The sequence below is a fragment of the Ranitomeya imitator genome, chromosome 2, assembly GCF_032444005.1.
Source record: "Ranitomeya imitator isolate aRanImi1 chromosome 2, aRanImi1.pri, whole genome shotgun sequence".
Classification (NCBI taxonomy): domain Eukaryota; kingdom Metazoa; phylum Chordata; class Amphibia; order Anura; family Dendrobatidae; genus Ranitomeya; species Ranitomeya imitator.
This window is the reverse complement of record NC_091283.1, coordinates 429,851,342-429,869,632: the sequence shown is the minus strand read 5'-3', so window position 1 is coordinate 429,869,632 and position 18,291 is coordinate 429,851,342. Positions and strand designations below refer to the sequence as shown.

Below are 18,291 nucleotides of genomic sequence, written 5' to 3'. Positions count from 1 at the left end.
TTCGCTTTCTCTGATCCAGCCCACTGAACATGATCTCCTGTCTGGATAGCTGCGGTTTGGGTTCCGCTATGCCCATCGTTCCCCTGACCGTTTTTACCAACTTATCTACCCGATCCAGGGGCAGACAGAAGCGGGAAGAGTCTTCCTCTGACAAGGAGGGAACTGAATCGTAGGAGCCCTCATCTCTTTCCCCTTCCGCCAAAGAATCAGAGTCCAAAGGGGCCTTGTATTTTGAGCTTCCTGCTTGAGGCAGGCACTTCAGAGATTCTCTTACTTCCGCCCTGACGATCTCTTTCAGGCTTGCAATAACATTAAGAGATTCTTCTGCTACCTGAGAGAGGACAGTAAAAGCAATATAGTCTATCTAGACCTAATGACACCCCTTCCCTTCCTTAAGACCTCACCGTCTGCTGGATACAGGGGTGCATAACGTTTTTGGGAATGAATCTGGTAACGGGACTCCACAGAGGGCGCATTCCTTGTGTTTTGCTTTACCCATTCACTTCTTCCCCTAAAACGAAAAATATAAGGGGGGACTGCGTCACCGAGTGAACATTCACGCAGATCACTTACCATTGCCTGCAGTGAAAAGGTACAGGAATATGAGGGGGGTTTTTCACAGTCGATGCTCCCAATCCCTGCCTGGACTGGTCATTCCTTTTGTCATGCTCCTTATCTTTAGGCTTCTGTCGCACCTATTCCAGCAGCTGAGGCCGCTGCTCACGATCACTTTCCATCATGAACCGACAATAAGGCCAGAAGCATGGGTCCAAACCTGGAGCCTGCCTAAATCCACTCTTCCAGTCAGCAGATCTGCCATGCGCTGCCCCCTGATTAGATCTCTGCCCCCACAGGTGCAGCCGACCGGCCAGAGGGCCCTGCGTGTGCCTGGCGTTCAATTCCGATGGGCGCCGCCATCTTGGAATTGCCGCGCATGCGCAGCAACCCCAGTGACCCAGAAGTTCACGCCGGCCCCGCCTCCAATGTCACTGCGGCCCATCAACGCTTCCTGAATGCGTCCAGTGCAGCGTGGGACGCCCGGATTGCCAGCGGTGCTCCGGACAGAGCCCACCATCACGCCCCCGGCTTTCCACGCACCACTGGAGCCGAAGATCGTGGGGGAATACTCACCCAGCGCTGGCCTCCATGGAGACAGAGATCCTCCGGACTCCTGTCCCTGCTGCAAACGCCACCACCATGCAGCCCAGCCAGGACCACCGTGGCGTCTCCAGGACCTCCGCACCGGCCGAGGTATGAGACCACTCGCTACCTGAGTCGGCCGGCCTGGGATCCATAGGATTCTTCTTCTGTAGGATCCAGTTCCTACAGAAACAGGAAACCAACTGATGCGTGGGAGAGGTGCTGTCCTTTTTGTATCTGTAGGTTTCCTGTTTCTGAAGGGCGGATCTCCTCTCTCATGGTGTGGTCATGTGAGTCTGAATAAAGTTAAGTATTTGCCTGTATTTATCACTATTGAGGACAACAAAAACTTAAGGGTTGCAGGCGCAGTGGTAGGTCATGGAAACTTAGTGCAGCAAAAGAAAGACATGTTTACTGTTCTTCAAAATCGGAAGATGTCCAGTAGTGCCATGAGCTCAGAACTGGTATCAACCAGTGGGACTCGGCTACACCCAACTATTGTTTGGAGAAGTCTGGTCAGATTTTTTCATGAAAGAATTGTAGCCAAAAAAAAAACATACCTTCTAGATGGAAACAAAACCTAGCGACTGAATTATGGATGAAAACACACTAACTGGGGTGCACAAAAATGGCAGCAGGTGCCCTGGACTGATGAGTCAAAATGTGAAATATTTGGCTGTAACAGAAGGCATTTTGTTTGCTGAAGGTGTGGAGAGTGGCACTGAAGGCAAGCAGTGAAGCATGGTGAAGGGTCTTTATAAGTTACGGGCTGCATTTGAGAAAATGGATTTAACTTTGTGCTGAGAAATACAGGCAGATACTTATTCATCATGCAGTACAATCAGGGAGGCATCTGATTGGCTCCAATTTTATTCTGCAGCAGGACAACTGCATACAGCCAATGTCATTAAGAAATATCTCCAGCATATGGAAGAACAAGGAGTCCTTGAAGTGATAATACAGCCCCCACAGAGCCCTGATATCATCATCGAGTCGGTCTGGGATTATATGAAAGACAGAAGGATTTGCACACGCGACATCCAGAGAAGATGTGTGGTTAGTTCTTCAAGATGTTTGGAATACCCACCCTGCCGAGTTCCTTCAAAAACGGTGTGCGAACGTAGTAAAAAAAAACTGATGCTGCTGTAAATGCCAAAAGTGGTCACACCAAATACCTATTTTGATTACGATTAATTAACATTTTTAAGATCTTTGCTTAATGTCAAACATGTTTTAAACAGAGGCTGAAAACCAGTGGAGATCAAATACTTCTCGTTGATGATCGTGTTACAACTACAGTATATCTAGGCTAGACTGTAGCCTCAATTAAATAGATCTGATGTCATCGCTATGACAAAGAGGCCACGCCCTTGCAGTCATCCATGTCTTTGGGTGGAGTAGGCACCTATTATGTTTGGAATATGATGAGCCTCCCCGTTCCTTGGCATTGCCCGCTCTGAGGTTGCTGACAGCTTAGTGCGCTGCAGTTTGTTAGCCAAGGTCACGTCAGCTGCTGCAGAGCTCCGCATTATCCGGTCTCCCCTTCCTGCTCCGGGGTTTGCAGGTGGTACCACTCGTCCTCTGTAATGGAAAAGGACGACAGTCTGACAGCTGGGAACATCCTCATCATCTGCCGTGTAACACACAGCCTGCACCAATCCAACCCCAAGCAACTGCAGTGAAGGTTAGGTGGGCAGCCTTACATTTTTGTAAAAAGTGCAAACCTTCTAGGTCATAAGAAATCGCCTCTTGTTGGATTCTACTGGGTAATTATAATTGGCTGGAACTGGCAAACCCCACTTGTGTAAACGTTCCAAATTCTCCCATCATTTTTTTTTTAGTTTGTTTGTTTTTTTTTAGAAATGGGGGCTCAGTATCCCTTGGCAGCCCAAGGCTCCGGCCTGTGAACACAAGTCTGGAACGTAGGCCTGAAGTCAGCAGGAAGGAGGCTACATGTGTTTCCATAGCAACAGACTGACATGACACAGCGTGCACAGGTGACGAGAAGGGACATGGCAGCGTCGAGGGTGAGAGCTGCCAACCAAGCGGCGTACACACAATATGCAGAGCCCTAGTATTACACACGGCCTACTATCACCCATGCACCATGGCTAATAGAGCGTTGTCATAGTCCAGCAGATAAAGGAACAATGGGGCAGATTTACCGTAACTGGCTAAAAGAACAACTGTCTCTCATAGCAACCAATCACAGCGCAGCTTTCATTTTACATAAGCAGTTTAAAAAAATTAAAAGCGGAACTCTGATTGGTTGTTATGTGCAAAAGAGAGAATTTTCTTTTAGACAGTTTTGTGAAAAATTAGGCCCATTTATTGCTCCCGTCATCTCCGGTCTTAGGAGCTCACAATCTTGTCACTCTACCTTACGCTCATTAGACAAAATATAACACCACCGATAATTACGCTCATTAGACGAAATATAACACCACCGATGACATCGTGCTAACTGCGAGTTCAGATAATGTAGATGTTACCTGCAGTCCTATGCAACACCAGTGAATGCAAAACCAGGAGTACAGATAATATAGTAAATGTTACCTGCAGTCCTATGTAACACTAATGATAGCAAAGCCAAGATCAGAAATACAGATAATATAGTAAATGTTACCTGCAGTCCTATGTAACACCACAGATAACAGTGATAGAGTACAGATAATGTAGTAGTTGTTACCTGCAGTCCTATCTAACACCACAGATAACTGAGTACAGATAATGTAGTAGCTGTTACCTGTAGTCCTATGTAACACCACAGATAACGGAGTATAGATAATGTAGTAAATGTTACCTGTAGTCCTATGTAACACCACAGATAACCAAGTAGATAATGTAGTAGATGTTACTTGCAGTCCTATGTAACACCACAGATAACAGTGATAGAGTACAGATAAAGTAGATGTTACCTGCAGGCCTATGTAACTCCAGTGATAGCAAAGCCAAAAGTACAAGTACAGATAACCTATGTAATACCACAGAAAACACAGTGATAACTTTGCGAGGGCAGATAATGTAGATGTTATCTGCAGTCCTATGTAACACCAGAGATAACAGTGATAACATCCACAATATATTTGTACTCAGCTACCCGCAGTTGTATGTAACACTATAGATAATACAGCTATAACTTAGTACAGGTAATGCACTAGTGTAATTTAGCAGTCCTAAGTAACACGATATATAACACAATGATAACTACCTGAGTAGAGATAATATAGTAGATGATACCTTATTTGTAGTGATACATAGGACTTCAGGTATCATCTACTATATCATCTTTACTCAGACAGTTATCATTGTGTTATATATGGTGTTACTTAGGACTGCTAAATTACACTAGTGCATTACCTGTACTAAGTTATAGCTGTATTATCTATAGTATTGCATACAACTGCAGGTAGCTGAGTACAAATATATTGTGGATGTTATCACTTATCGCTGGTGTTACATAGGACTGCCCTCGCAAAAATGCTATCACTGTGTTTTCTGTGGTATTACATAGGTTATCTGTACTTGTACTTTTGGCTTTGCTATCAATGGAGTTACATAGGACTGCAGGTAACATCTAATACTTTATCTGTACTCTATCACTGCTATATGTGGTGTTACCTAGGACTGCAAGTAACATCTACTACATTATCTGTACTCGGTTATCTGAGGTGTTACATAGGACTGCAGGTAACATTTACTACATTATCTGTACTCAAGTTATCTCTGGTGTTACATAGGACTACAGGTAACAATATATCTTATTTGTAGTGATACATAGGACTTCAGATATGTTACCTGTAGTCCTATGTAACACCAGAGATAACCGAGTACAGATAATGTAGTAAATGTTACCTGCAGTCCTATGTAACACCACAGATTATGGAGTACAGATAATGTAGATGTTACTTGCAGTCCTATGTAACACTACAGGATAATATAGATATACTCAGAGTACAGGTAATGTAGTAGTGTAATGTAACAGGCCTATGAAGCACCATATAAATAGAATAACTGTCTCAGTGCAGATAATATATATACAGGAGCTGTGGAGCAAAAAAGTGCAATAGGGTCTTACCCAGAATACATTTTAATTAATTAATTGGTTATGCTAACCTGGTAGAGTTGTGATCACACAATAATGAAGGGGTATGTGTACCCAGCTGCTGCACATCCACAGGTCATCCGACCGGTACACAGAATTTAGAAAAAAAGATGTGATTTTTCCACACTGCTGTTACTTGGAAATGAGGATCCAAAGTCAGAAACTGTATTCAGGTAGTTATTTAATCAATGTGTTTTGAAGTACACATACTTATTCCTCAGGATAACGCTTACATAGTAATATAATAAAAATATAGTAGACACCTGCAGTCCTATGTAACACCACAGAAAACAATGATAATTGTGCTACAGCCAAACTGGTTCAGAGACAAAAACAATTGAACTAATTTTGTGGTGCTAAAAAATGAATATGATGCTTAAATTTGCTGATTGACGCTAATTTGCAATACCCAGAGGAGGTTATAATGACTTATGATACCATTCATGCAGACTTCTAGAAAAATTCTGTCTTTATTATTTCATCATCATTATCGCATTGTTAGTAGCTAATCTATCATATCATCTATTTAGTCTATTGAGCCTTCAGTGTTCTATCATCTTCAGGTGACCAATCAAAAAATACCAACTCCGCTCCGCTGACGTAATCCTAATTACAGTTGCGTCACCTACTTTAATAAATACTCTCTGTGTAAGGTATACAGTTTTAGGATTTCTTAGCTTAGGATCTTAGCATGTTGACATGTTTCTATATGTATTTTTCAGATTTGTCTCGTTTTTGCATTAACAAAGTGGATAGTTTTTGCTACATATGCGGAGAAGTCATTTTGCATCACAAAGGTGAAACTTGACTACCATGATAAGGAAAACCTACAACCCGTATTTTGGCTGCAGAATAGGAGATTAGGACAAGAGTTAAGGTACCGTCACACATAACGATATCGTTAACGAAATTGTTATGCGTGACAGCGACCAACGATCAGGCCCCTGCTGGGAGATCGTTGGTCGCTGGGGAATGATCAGGACTTTATTTCATCGCTGGACCTCCCGCAGACATCGCTGGATCGGCGTGTGTGACGCCGATTCAGCGATGTCTTCACTGGTAACTAGTGTTTACCCTGGTTACCATTGTAAAAGTAAAAAAAACAAACACTACATACTTACATTCCTGTCGCGTCCTTCAGCGTCAGCTTCTCTGCGTCCCCCAGTGTCAGCGCCGGCCGGCCGTAAAGCAGAGCACAGCGGTGACGTCACCACTCTGCTTTCCGGCCAGCGCTTACACAGTGCAGGGAAGCTGACGCTGCGGCCCTGCGCTTAGTAACCCGATGTTTACCCTGGTTACCCGGGGACTTCGGCATCGTTGGTCTCTGGAGAGCTGTCTTTGTGACAGCTCTCCAGCGACCACACAACGACTTACCAACGATCACGGCCAGGTCGTATCGTTGGTCGTGATCGTTGGTAAATCTTTTAGTGTACCTTTAGGCTCCACACATTTGCTGAAATAACAGGATTTTTGGTTGCATACCGTAAAATCTTTTTCTCTGAGCCTTCATTGGGGGACACAGGAAACCATGGGTGTATGCTGCTGCCACTAGGAGGCTGACACTATGCAAACAAAAAAGTTAGCTCCTCCTCTGCAGTGTACACCCTACCGACAGGAAGTAGGATATTCAGTTAGTGAGAAAGCAGTAGGAGAAGCAACGAGAAAGAACAACAATATAATAATAATAATCTTTATTTATATAGCGCCAACAAGTTCTGCAGCGCTCCACAGATTAACAGTTTCAAACGCTCAAAGAGTGTTCAAAGAACTCAAACGTTAACAGTATAACAATAAACAAAGCTGTTCAACATGGGAGGGTGCTGTGTCCCCCAATGAAGGCTCAGAGAAAAAGATTTTACGGTAAGCAACCAAAAATCCTGTTTTCTCTATCGCCTCATTGGGGGACACAGGAAACCATGGGACGTCCCAAAGCAGTCCCTGGGGTGGGAACAGCAGTCAACTCCAATCTAGGTCAGAGGAACTCACCACCGTCGCCTGCAAGGTCTTCCTACCTAAGCCGGCATACGCTTAAGCTAGGCATCGAAGTTTCGCGAACATGTGGAGGACCGATCATCGGTCTGTAGAGGTGCAAGGTAGAGGCCTTATATGTGCACCGCCGGGAGACGCCCACTGCCCGGGTAGAGTGCGCCTTAAACCTGGAAGGAGGAGCACTGCTCTGACCTGGCAAATCTAAACATTGCTGACCGGATTTTGCGGGCATGCGTTGATTAGGAGGCCGGAGGGCCTCTCTACGCCGAGCCCTTATACTGAAAAGGGGGCCTTAGCTGGATAGACCCGGTAGCGTGATGAGAGAACGCTACAAAGGACGAGTCCGAGCAGGACAAAGGGAAGGGAATCAAGAATGATGAACAGAACCATGGAGAACCTCGGCAAGATAAGGGCAGAGCACTGAACCTGTAATCCACAGAATGTACAAAACTGCTGCCACAGACTCTGGAAGTGGTTGAGAGCCTGAAAGGAAGGTATAAAATTAAAATGGACCCACCCCTCGCAAAAATGCAGGAGTGTCCGATGTCTGAAGAAAGGGAGGACCTGGATAAAGGCTTTCATAAAATAAAGGAAAGCACACACGGTCCCAGGAGAACCCTGTCCCTCCGAGGAACTCCTTAATAATTGGTTCACGTCGGAGACAAACTGACGGAAAACCTCGGAAGGCAAACTGTGAGGGACTTCCCAGAGGATAAGTCCTGTCACGCCATAAGCAAATGGTCCTTCGGAAGGGCACCATATTGCTGAATGTCCAAGCAGCACCTGCAGTGGCATCCGCGGGAACGGATACCATGCACTTCCTGCAGGATTAAATTAGTCCGCAAGGACAGTGATTTTCTCCGATCGGACTCCATGAAGGGGGCCCTGATGGAGCGGCTTAGCCCATGCGTCTATAAACCTGCTGTCTAGGTGGAGACAAAGGCAGGGCACAATGTAGCGGCGGACACTTCAATGGCCGACTTTGCCGTGGACTATTAGTTCGTCGTTGGTATCCTTGAGGGATGCTCTCTGTGGAAGAGGAGGACTAGAAAAGCTGGAAACCGGAGGGTCCAGAGACGGAGAAGAGGTCCAGCTCGCAGTAAGTTCAGGAGAGAGGGAATATAGGAAAACCCTCTTTGGAACGGCTGGACTAAGGATTTTAAGAGAAAACCCAGAAAAGACCATTAAATTGAAATGACAAGAAAAAACTTGAGAGTAGGGTACTGGGAGCCTGCTAGAAAGCATGACAAGATGGGCATTGATAAGCACAATCGGACATGAGCAGTCAAGGGAGAAGAGTCCATGGAAAACTGGAGTATGTCAATTCCATGGGAAGTTGGCCCTATGAAGGAGTACATAGGCCCCGGAAAAAAACTTGACTGCCAAAAGGAAGATCCGTACCTATGACGACCTGAGTGACCCTATCCGTCACGGACCCTCTGGAATGGGAGAGGATTGTAGTGTGTGGATCTACTTACCTAAGTATAAGACACCACACAAACGAGGATAACAATGAAAGGGATACGAATCCTGCTGAAGGAAGGAATGTATTATCCCAAAAACCCATCATTGGATCCAGGCGTGGAGCAGCCCTGTACACTGGACGATGCTTGCACAGAGTAAGATCCAATTCCTATCCGAGGTGGGAGAACCTGTTCCTGCCACAGTCGGAAATAAAAACCCGGCGCTGCTCGAGGTTGAATCCAGTGTCTGTAAGAAAGAAGAGGGAAGTACTGATGCATAAATAGGAAGCTCTGTATAGAGGTAGTTCAAAGGCCCCTAGAATAGTGCCGTGAACAATCATGAGTCAAGGTATTATATGGGCTCTGACTTCGTAAGAGACAGCCAGAACGTACAATACTGTAAATCATATATGATAGGAGTAACGCACTGGATCGTGCAGATAAATCTAGGACAGCACTGTAAACTTACCTACTGGATAGTTAGTGGTAGGCCCGAATAACCAAACGGAGTGGAAAGGCTCCTGGGGAGCAACCCGCAATTAAGGCCCAGTGCGTGGCTGAAGGAAAACTGCAACCAGTCGGTACCTGACACCGGCAAGTCCGACCTACCTGAAAGTGGACTGGCCACTTATGCTGCCACTGAGGTCCACCCTGTGGCACTGAGATCCGCCTTGTGGTACGTGCTAGATGTTCTGTTTAGCTGTTAATAGACCACAGACGTTATTGACCGTGAAATACACAGTAAAGTTGCGGCTCCGACTCACCTGAATGCGGTTGTAACTGCTGCGGCAGTCAACCAGAAGTGATAAATACCGGGCACCTCTCTCTGAGTGGTGATTAAAGGGTAGCCTAGGCAGATGCTGCAAAAGAACCTTAAGAGAGTGATAGAGGGTGTTTCTGACATACCTGACTCTGGAGCAAAAGAGCAGGACCAGTGCAGCAATCGATCTCGGGCACGTCTAAACCACTGGAACGATGGCAGGTATTGACTTAATGTGTCTGGAAGATGACATCTAAAGCCTGGATAGCAGACAGTACTGCTGCAATCGACAGGAGGAATAGGGGAGTGCACCTGACTTACCTGAATATAGTACAGAACGCCGGTACCCCTGCGGTGGTCAATCCAAGACATGACTGATCCGCTGAAGATACGACAGTTTCAAATAACGTACTGTACCTGGAAGGTGGTGCGTGTGAAACCTGGGTGTCGGATAGAGTACTGCTGCGATCGGCTCTCGGTATCCTGCAACTATGGCAGATATAGTACTGGTGCGATCGGCTCTCGGTATCTTGCGACTATGGCAGATAGAGTACTGCTGCGATTGGCTCAGTATCCTGCGACTATGGCAGATAGAGTACTGCTGCGTTCGGCACCCGATATCCTGCAACTATGGCAAATAGAGTACTGCTGCGATCGGCTCTCGGTATCCTGTGACTAATCAGCCTGGAGAGAACCCTGGAGAAGGGTATAGGAGAGAGTTGATTCTGTGTTGCGGTCTAGGTCGTGATACCTGACGGCATTAGACAGAATAACAGCTTCCGTGTAGTAAGCCGCACCACGGAGTCTGTCTTGAAGTATGTCCTGCCGTGCTCATTCTCCTGAAGGTAGGACAGTAGGCTTGTCAACAGGGAGACTAAACTCTACTCTCTGTTGTGCACCTGAGTTCAAACCTTTGTGCCTGCGATATGTGGTCAGATTCTTTATCCACTGAGCCACGGCAGACGTTGCTGGGAAATACAGACTCTTAACCGGCTGGAAGTCAGGTCTGAACACTGCAGTCGTGAAGTGAGTAGGAGCAGCTCCCTTCTCTGCTTAGAGCAGTTTAATGGTTGCATCCGGAGGGGGCTGCAGGGAGATGGAGGGCAAGTGCCTTAGAGCAGGAGATATGGAAACATTTGATATGCCAGGGCTCTAGCATCGCTGTGTGTAGAGAAATAGCCGAGCACCGCTGAAAATCAAGGCACAGGTCTGCAATAGCAGAAATCACAACAGCAGTGTGAAAACGTAGAACTCTGAGGCAACTGAAACCTTCTACGAAGTGAACGTCATATGGCAGGTCTTATAATGGTCCATCTCCCTGTGGAGGGTGAGGGGCGGACAGTGGCCCAGATGACGGCAGCGAGGGACATACTGCCATACCCCGCTGGTAACTGCATGGCTCTAGGGCACTTATTACACCGGTGACTGCAAGGCTTTGCTACTACGCCAGAGACTGTACGGCTCTAGAGTGCTACTTTGCCAGTGATTGCGCGGCTCCAGAGTACTATTACGCATTACGCCTGTGACTGCACGGGTCTACAGTACTATTACGCATTAAGCCGGTGACTGCACGGGTCTAGAGTAGTGATACACCATCGACTGCACGGCTTTAGAGTACTAATACGTATCACACCAGTGACTGCATTACGCCAGTGGCTGCACGGTTGACCGGCTTGCATGAAAGGACGACGAGAACACTTTCCTATAGGATTGGGCATGATAAGCATACCTACTAAGGAATGCCAGAAGGTTAGGGGAACATGAGAGATGCAGAGAGGAGTGCCAAACTGCTAAGCAGCGCTACTCACAGCAGTTGTAGTGTCCTGTAGTCTGCTCCAAGGCTGTAACTGCGACAGGCATCAGGGCACAGGTCCAGGGCACCAGTATGAAGATGGAGGCGGGGAACCCGGCCGTTGCAGATGCACGCTGGTGGGAAAGGACAAGCACACCGATCTGAAGGGGGGGGGGGGAGGCGCGAATAGCCATCAGTTCCGGAGGAGAACGGTTCCCAACAAGATAGCGGCGATCCCAGGCCGAATGGTGCGGCTGGGAGTAGTGGGCGGAGCTAGCCGCTCTGAACAGGAATGGGTACAGACTAAACCGCCTGTAGGGGAGCACCAAGATGGCGCCGGTGGGCGGAGCTTGCCGATGATGTTCGGGCGGGAGAAAAGCCCGCCCGAGGGAAAGGAAGTGGGAGGAGATGCGGCGCCGGAAGTAGGCCCCGGTAGAAGCCGGGGCCTAAATTTGAGGCCGGCGGCCGCCGGGAGGGGCCGCGGCGGCGGGTGCAGTGCGGACCCCGGGAAAAGCGGCGCGGTTGCCTGCAAGGCCGCTGCGCCGTGGCCAAAGGAGGAGGAAGCGGCCGGAGGAGGAAGCGGTGCGGTGCCTGCTAAGCCGCTGTGCCAGAAGAAAAACGGTGCAGCCGCAGGAGAAAGCGGCGCGGCTGCCAGCGAGGCAGCCGCGCAGTGTCAGAAAAGAATAGTGCGGCTGTAAGAGGAAATCGGCGCGGCTACCTGTAAGGCCGCCGCGCCGGGACAGAGACAGTGCGGCCACATGGGAAAAAAGGCAGCGGCTGCTGCATGGCTGCAGCGCCGGGTCAGAGCCCAGTGCAGCTGGGGAAAAGCAGTGCGGCCGCCTGTAAGGCCAAGAACAGCGCGGCCGCCAGGAAGTAGCGCAGCTCACGCAAATGGGGTGACGACCCCCGCCCCATGCAACCTGGAAAAATATCCCAAGGGACCCCCAAATGACTACCCTGGAACTGAGGAAGGACTCAGAGGTACTTTGGAATAGTTACCTAAAACATCCCACGGCGTCCTTACTAACCTCATTCCGGGGAAAATATCAGACGTCCAGGGAGCTGATGGACGTCCTCGTCTCCTCCGACCGACAGGCTCTGGTGGGCGAGTGGGTGGGGGACGGATGCAGGACCGGACTTCTAAGCACGCTTGCGTGCTAGGATCTTGGCCCTGCTGTGGGATCTATGAGGATACGGGGTGGCAGTACACGCCGTACTCATAGTCCATAATGTGGGACTACAGGTGTGACTGCTCACCCTGTATCACTCCGGAAAATCTGAAAAGAAACGACGCACATTGAGGTAGATAAGGGTCTAATGAAAGACCCGTGTCCACCTCCTACTGACACTAAGCTAAACTGAATATCCTACTTCCTGTCGGTAGGGTGTACACTGCAGAGGAGGAGCTAACTTTTTTGTTTGCATAGTGTCAGCCTCCTAGTGGCAGCAGCATACACCCATGGTTTCCTGTGTCCCCCAATGAGGCGATAGAGAAAGATGCACATCACATCTTACTTAGTGGTTGCACGGGAAGAGAATCTATGCCTTTTGCAGTCCCAATGATCTGGAAAGAGCCAACTGATCACACTACAATTTGCTATTTCTGCATGGTGCCCCATTAGGAAGGTGATTCAAAGAAGAAGAATTGGACTTTACATTATCCAAACATTGTTCTGCAATACGCCAAGTCGCACTTACAGAAGAACTGTCGGTTCCAAAATCAGCAGTGAAGTCACGTGAGGAAGAAGAGGGTGCTTAGTTTCTTGAAGCACGTTCTCATGATGCACACTTTCTGTCAGCAACTTAAACTGAACCACACCTTATAACACAAAGTGAACTTAATCTTGTTAGGGCTTTGCATCTGCTCAAGACTAGAGTAAAGGTACCGTCACACTAAGCGACGCTGCAGCGATACCGACAACGATCCGGATCGCTGCAGCGTCGCTGTTTGGTCGCTGGAGAGCTGTCACACAGACCGCTCTCCAGCGACCAACGATCCCGAGGTCCCCGGTAACCAGGGTAAACATCGGGTAACTAAGCGCAGGGCCGCGCTTAGTAACCCGATGTTTACCCTGGTTACCATCGTAAAAAAACAAACAGTACATACTTACATTCAGCTGTCTGTCCCTGTCCGCTGTGTGACTCACCGCTGTGCTGTGCTTTCACTTTGCGGCCAGCAGTCAGTGCAGCAAACAGACGGCAAGGGACAGACAGCTGAATGTAAGTATGTACTGTTTGTTTTTTTACGATGGTAACCAGGGTAAACATCGGGTTACTAAGCGCGGCCCTGCGCTTAGTTACCCGATGTTTACCCTGGTTACCAGTGAAGACATCGCTGAATCGGTGTCACACACACCGATTCAGCGATGTCTGCGGGGAGTCCAGCGACGAAATAAAGTTCTGGACTTTCTTCCCCGACCAGCGATCTCCCAGCAGGGGCCTGATCGCTGCTGCCTGTCACACTGGACGATATCGCTAGCGAGGACGCTGCAACGTCACGGATCGCTAGCGATATCGTCTAGTGTGACAGTACCTTAAGGTCAGTTTCTCAGTTTGTTGCAGTGGTGTATGGGTGGCATTTGCAATTGTGGGAACTAAATTTTTGGGGAAACTCAAGAGCAGATAACTATGAAGAGCTGGTGGAAAATCTCTTCAAAACATAAGGATCTTGGCTTTAACATATCCTTAAAGATCCATTCCTTACATGAACATCTAGACTTTCTGTCCACCAAACCGCGAAGCAGTGAGCGATGAGCAAGGTGAGAGATTTCATCAAGGTATTTTGTGGCTATGGAGAAAAGATATCAAAGAAAATGGAATCCATCAATGCTTGTAGATTACTGTTGGACAATTGTAAGAGATGATCTGATGCAGGAGTACAAGAGACAAGCAAAAAAGAGATGTCACTGAATGAGGACCACATTTTCTAGAGCAATTTTTGTAACTCTTTATAATTTGCAATAATGTTTAGACGTTTTAGTTATTGCTATGTTTACTCTAAATATCAGAAAATTGGCATAAAATAATTTGCATCTTTATATTTGTAAAAATATTAATGTTTCAAAGTACTGAAACTTTTACGCATTAGTCATATGTAGCAGTAAAAGGAAAACGGATATCGTAGCGATAAGAGCCAACTAAATATTTTCATTGTCAGAACAGTGTAATGTAGTAGATGTTACTTGCAGTCCTATGTAATATTACAGATAAAAATGATAACAGAGTACAGATAATGTGGTAGATGTTACCTGCAGTCATAGTAACATAGTAACATAGTTAGTAAGGCCGAAAAAAGACATTTGTCCATCCAGTTCAGCCTATATTCCATCATAATAAATCCCCAGATCTACGTCCTTCTACAGAACCTAATTGTATGATACAATATTGTTCTGCTCCAGGAAGACATCCAGGCCTCTCTTGAACCCCTCGACTGAGTCATGTTACACTAAACATAATATCTACTATATAATTGTCTAAGGGTCACTTCCGTCTGTCTTTCTGTCTGTCTGTCACGGATATTCATTGGTCGCGGCCTCTATCTGTCATGGAAATCCAAGTCGCTGACTGGTCGTGGCAAAACGCCCACGACCAATGCCACGACCAATCAGCGACGGGCACAGTCCGCCGGCAAAATGGCAGCTCCTTCCTCCCCGCAGTCAGTGCCCGCTCCATACTCCCCTCCAGTCAGCCCTCACACAGGGTTAATGGCAGCGTTAATGGACCGCGGTGTAACGCACTCCATTAACGCAGTTATTAACCCTGTGTGACCAACTTTTTACTATCGATGATGCGTATGCAGCATCAATAGTAAAACGATCTAATGTTAAAAATAATAATAATAATAAAAAAAAAAAAGTTATTCTCACACTCCGACGTGCACGCTGTCCTCGGCAGTGCAAGCGGCAGGTTCCGGTTCCAAAGATGCTATGCGAGAAGGACCTTCCATGACGTCACGGTCATGTGACCGCGACGTCATCACAGGTCCTGCGCTCATACCAACCCTGGGACCGGAAGCTGCCTCGTGCACCGCACACAGGCACCAGGACTTCAAGGGGCCTTCAGAAGGTGAGTATATGTTTATTTTTTATTTTAAGTCTTTTTTTAACCACGCATATAGTGCCCACATTGCTATATACTATGTGGGCTGTGTTAACATACTGCGTGGGCTGCGTTATATACTACATGGATGCTATGTACTATGTGGGCAGTGTTATATACTGTGTGGGCTGCGTTATATACTGCATGGCTGCTATATACTACGTGGCCAGTGTTATATACTATGTATACCACGTACACCACGTAGGTTGTCCTGCAAGAAATGAACTGTTTCACAGTATGCGTTATAGGACCAATATTCAACGTTCGTTTGAGAATGTGATATTGACAATACTGACACTGACCACAACGATAGTTGCCCATCTGGGGTTGCTTGCTCTAACCAAGTATTTTTTTGCTTAGTGATACGGTTACGGACCAACACATCCCTTATATGTGTGCTCCGCCTGTTAGAAATTAAAGGCCCACCCGCTGCCTTGCCTGCTAAATCCTTATCTCTCTCCAATATGTGCCAGTGTTTTCTTATAGTAGATCTAATAGCCTGATCCATCGGGCCATACTAAAAACAAAAATTAAACCGCTGGCCCCCTGTTCTGTGCTCTTTTTCCCCATAACCATGAGGTAAATTATTTACCCTCTCCATAGATGTCTGCAATAGCATATCTGGATAGCCCCTACCGCGAACCCTTTGGCACAGTTCCTCAGACTGCTGTTCATAACCTTGACGTGTATTGTTGATCCTCCGTGTCCTCAGCAATTGGCTGTAAGGTAAAGACTTCTTGATATGGCTAAGATGGAAGCTATTGAAATGTACTACTACATGGCTGCTATATACAACGTGGGCAGTGTTATCTACTATGTGGGCAGTGTTATATACGGTGTGGGCTGCGTTATATACTGCATGGCTGCTATATACTACGTGGCCAGTGTGATATACTATGTGGGCAATGTTATATACTATGTTGGCAATGTTATATACTGCGTGGGCAATTTTATATACTGTGTGGGCTGTGTTATATACTGTTTGGGCTGTGTTATATACTGCGTGGCCTGTATTAACGCATCGGGTATTCAAGAATATGTCGTGGCCTGGGCTATACGTACTATGTGGGTGTCATATACATAGATATTCTGGAATACCCGATGCGTTAGAATCGGGCCACCATCTAGTAGCTATATAAAAGAGTACAGGTAATATAGTAGTGTAATGTAGCAGTCCTATGTAACACCATAGATAACGCTTGTATCAAATGATAAACTCTTACACCTAAGTGTATCAAGGAACGTAGAATGCATCCCCTGATGTTAATAGAAAGATTACAATATTAATCCCCACGTTTCAAGATCTCTGCTTGCTGTCATTCTTTGTAGGCGTCAGTGGATACAATTCTGCCCCTGCTCATGTGATGGACACAGAGGTGCAGGGCTTGTTACAACGTGCAAGCTCTGATAATGAGAGTATGGAGATGGCACACGTGTGTCCTTCACATAATCGGGAGATGTCACATGTTCCCAGATATAACACCACCAGTATCCTGAAAAGGTAGAACCCACTAGTAGCCCAGTGCAGCCACTGAGGGGTTAACCATGATCCCATTCTGTAACAGATATCGATGGCGAACATCTCGTCCAATGTATTCATACATCTGCTGCTCGGGGATAATGTGAAATTACACAACCAACGCCAGACTGCGGCTCAGGAGCCTGGGGGGAAAAACGTGCCCTGCTCACATCGGAAAACGGAGGGGGAGGGGACTGCACTGAAACAAGACACTAGTCAGAGCCCTGAAGAGAGACCACCTGAGAGGCATCAAGATGAAGGGGGGATGGAGGGGCAGGATGGCAGCACAATGGAGATGGACACCTATCACAAGAGCAACGAACTCTTCAGGGACAATGCTTCTGTATCTAGGCTTATGTGTGGTACTGCTTGCTAAGCCTATCACGTGTAATACTGCCTGCTGAGGCCTGTATGAAAGCTTGGCGCGTGATACTGTCTGCTGAGCCTCAACATCTACTAATCCATGTTGTATCTCAGAACCACACAGCTCTGTATAGAAACAGGAAACATTGCAAGATGTAGATCTAGTGTTCAATTTGACTGCAGAACAGGAAGTGTGATGTGCATAATAAAATTCCTTCCTCCGTGCCGCCGGTTATGCCTCAAATAGATTCACATGAAGTTCTTAAGCTCTAGATACATTTGGTCATCGGACATTTCCAGAGTGACTCCTGGCTGTGACATCACTGCTTCTCCGAAATAGGAGTTATATACTATGGCAGTGACATCACTACACTCCTCCTATTAGTTATATACTCCGACTGTGATAAAACTGGTCTTCTAAGATATACGGTGTGACATCACTGCTCTTTCTTGTCATATACTACAGCTATGACACTGTACTCTCATATCATACTACAGCTATGACATTATTTAACCAAAAGAAATTGATCCCTGTTATATCATGGTGTTATATGCCAACATAACAAACCACAAAAAAGTCTCAAATTGCCATACAACGCAACTAGACTCAAACACAATGCATCTATAATGCTTAGATTCAATAATATTTATTAATAATTCACATCAAAATTAAACAACAGTAATTAAGAGAAAACCTCCAAATGTGATGGAGCGGATTAATACACATGACATCTACAAAGAAACCAATATGAAACATGAGTAGCCAGACAAGCCCCTATGCAGAAAAAAACTGCCTAAACAAAAGACCTGAGCCTAACAAACCGATAAGGTTTGTGTATACATACGGCTTGCAAGCATGCCAGATGACCCACACAAAGGGACTTTTAAATTATTACTGCCACATGGCATGTAGATATACTGGCGCTTAAACCTATGGCAATCTATTATAACAAAAGTATCATGGCCGGTCTCAGAATATGGGCAAACTGGCTAACAAAAAACTTACATATGGTAAGATGTCCGTGTCTCCGTTCCTTTACACCGACGCGCGTTTCGTAACAC

At 46.5% G+C, this 18,291-nt stretch overlaps 1 protein-coding gene across 5 annotated transcripts in view; it reads right to left on the bottom strand.

The window, feature by feature from the left end:
* The window catches only part of BCAS4 (breast carcinoma amplified sequence 4), a 148,020-nt gene that overhangs the window by 96,656 nt on the left and 33,073 nt on the right, over window positions 1-18,291 (bottom strand). The window lies entirely within an intron of this gene.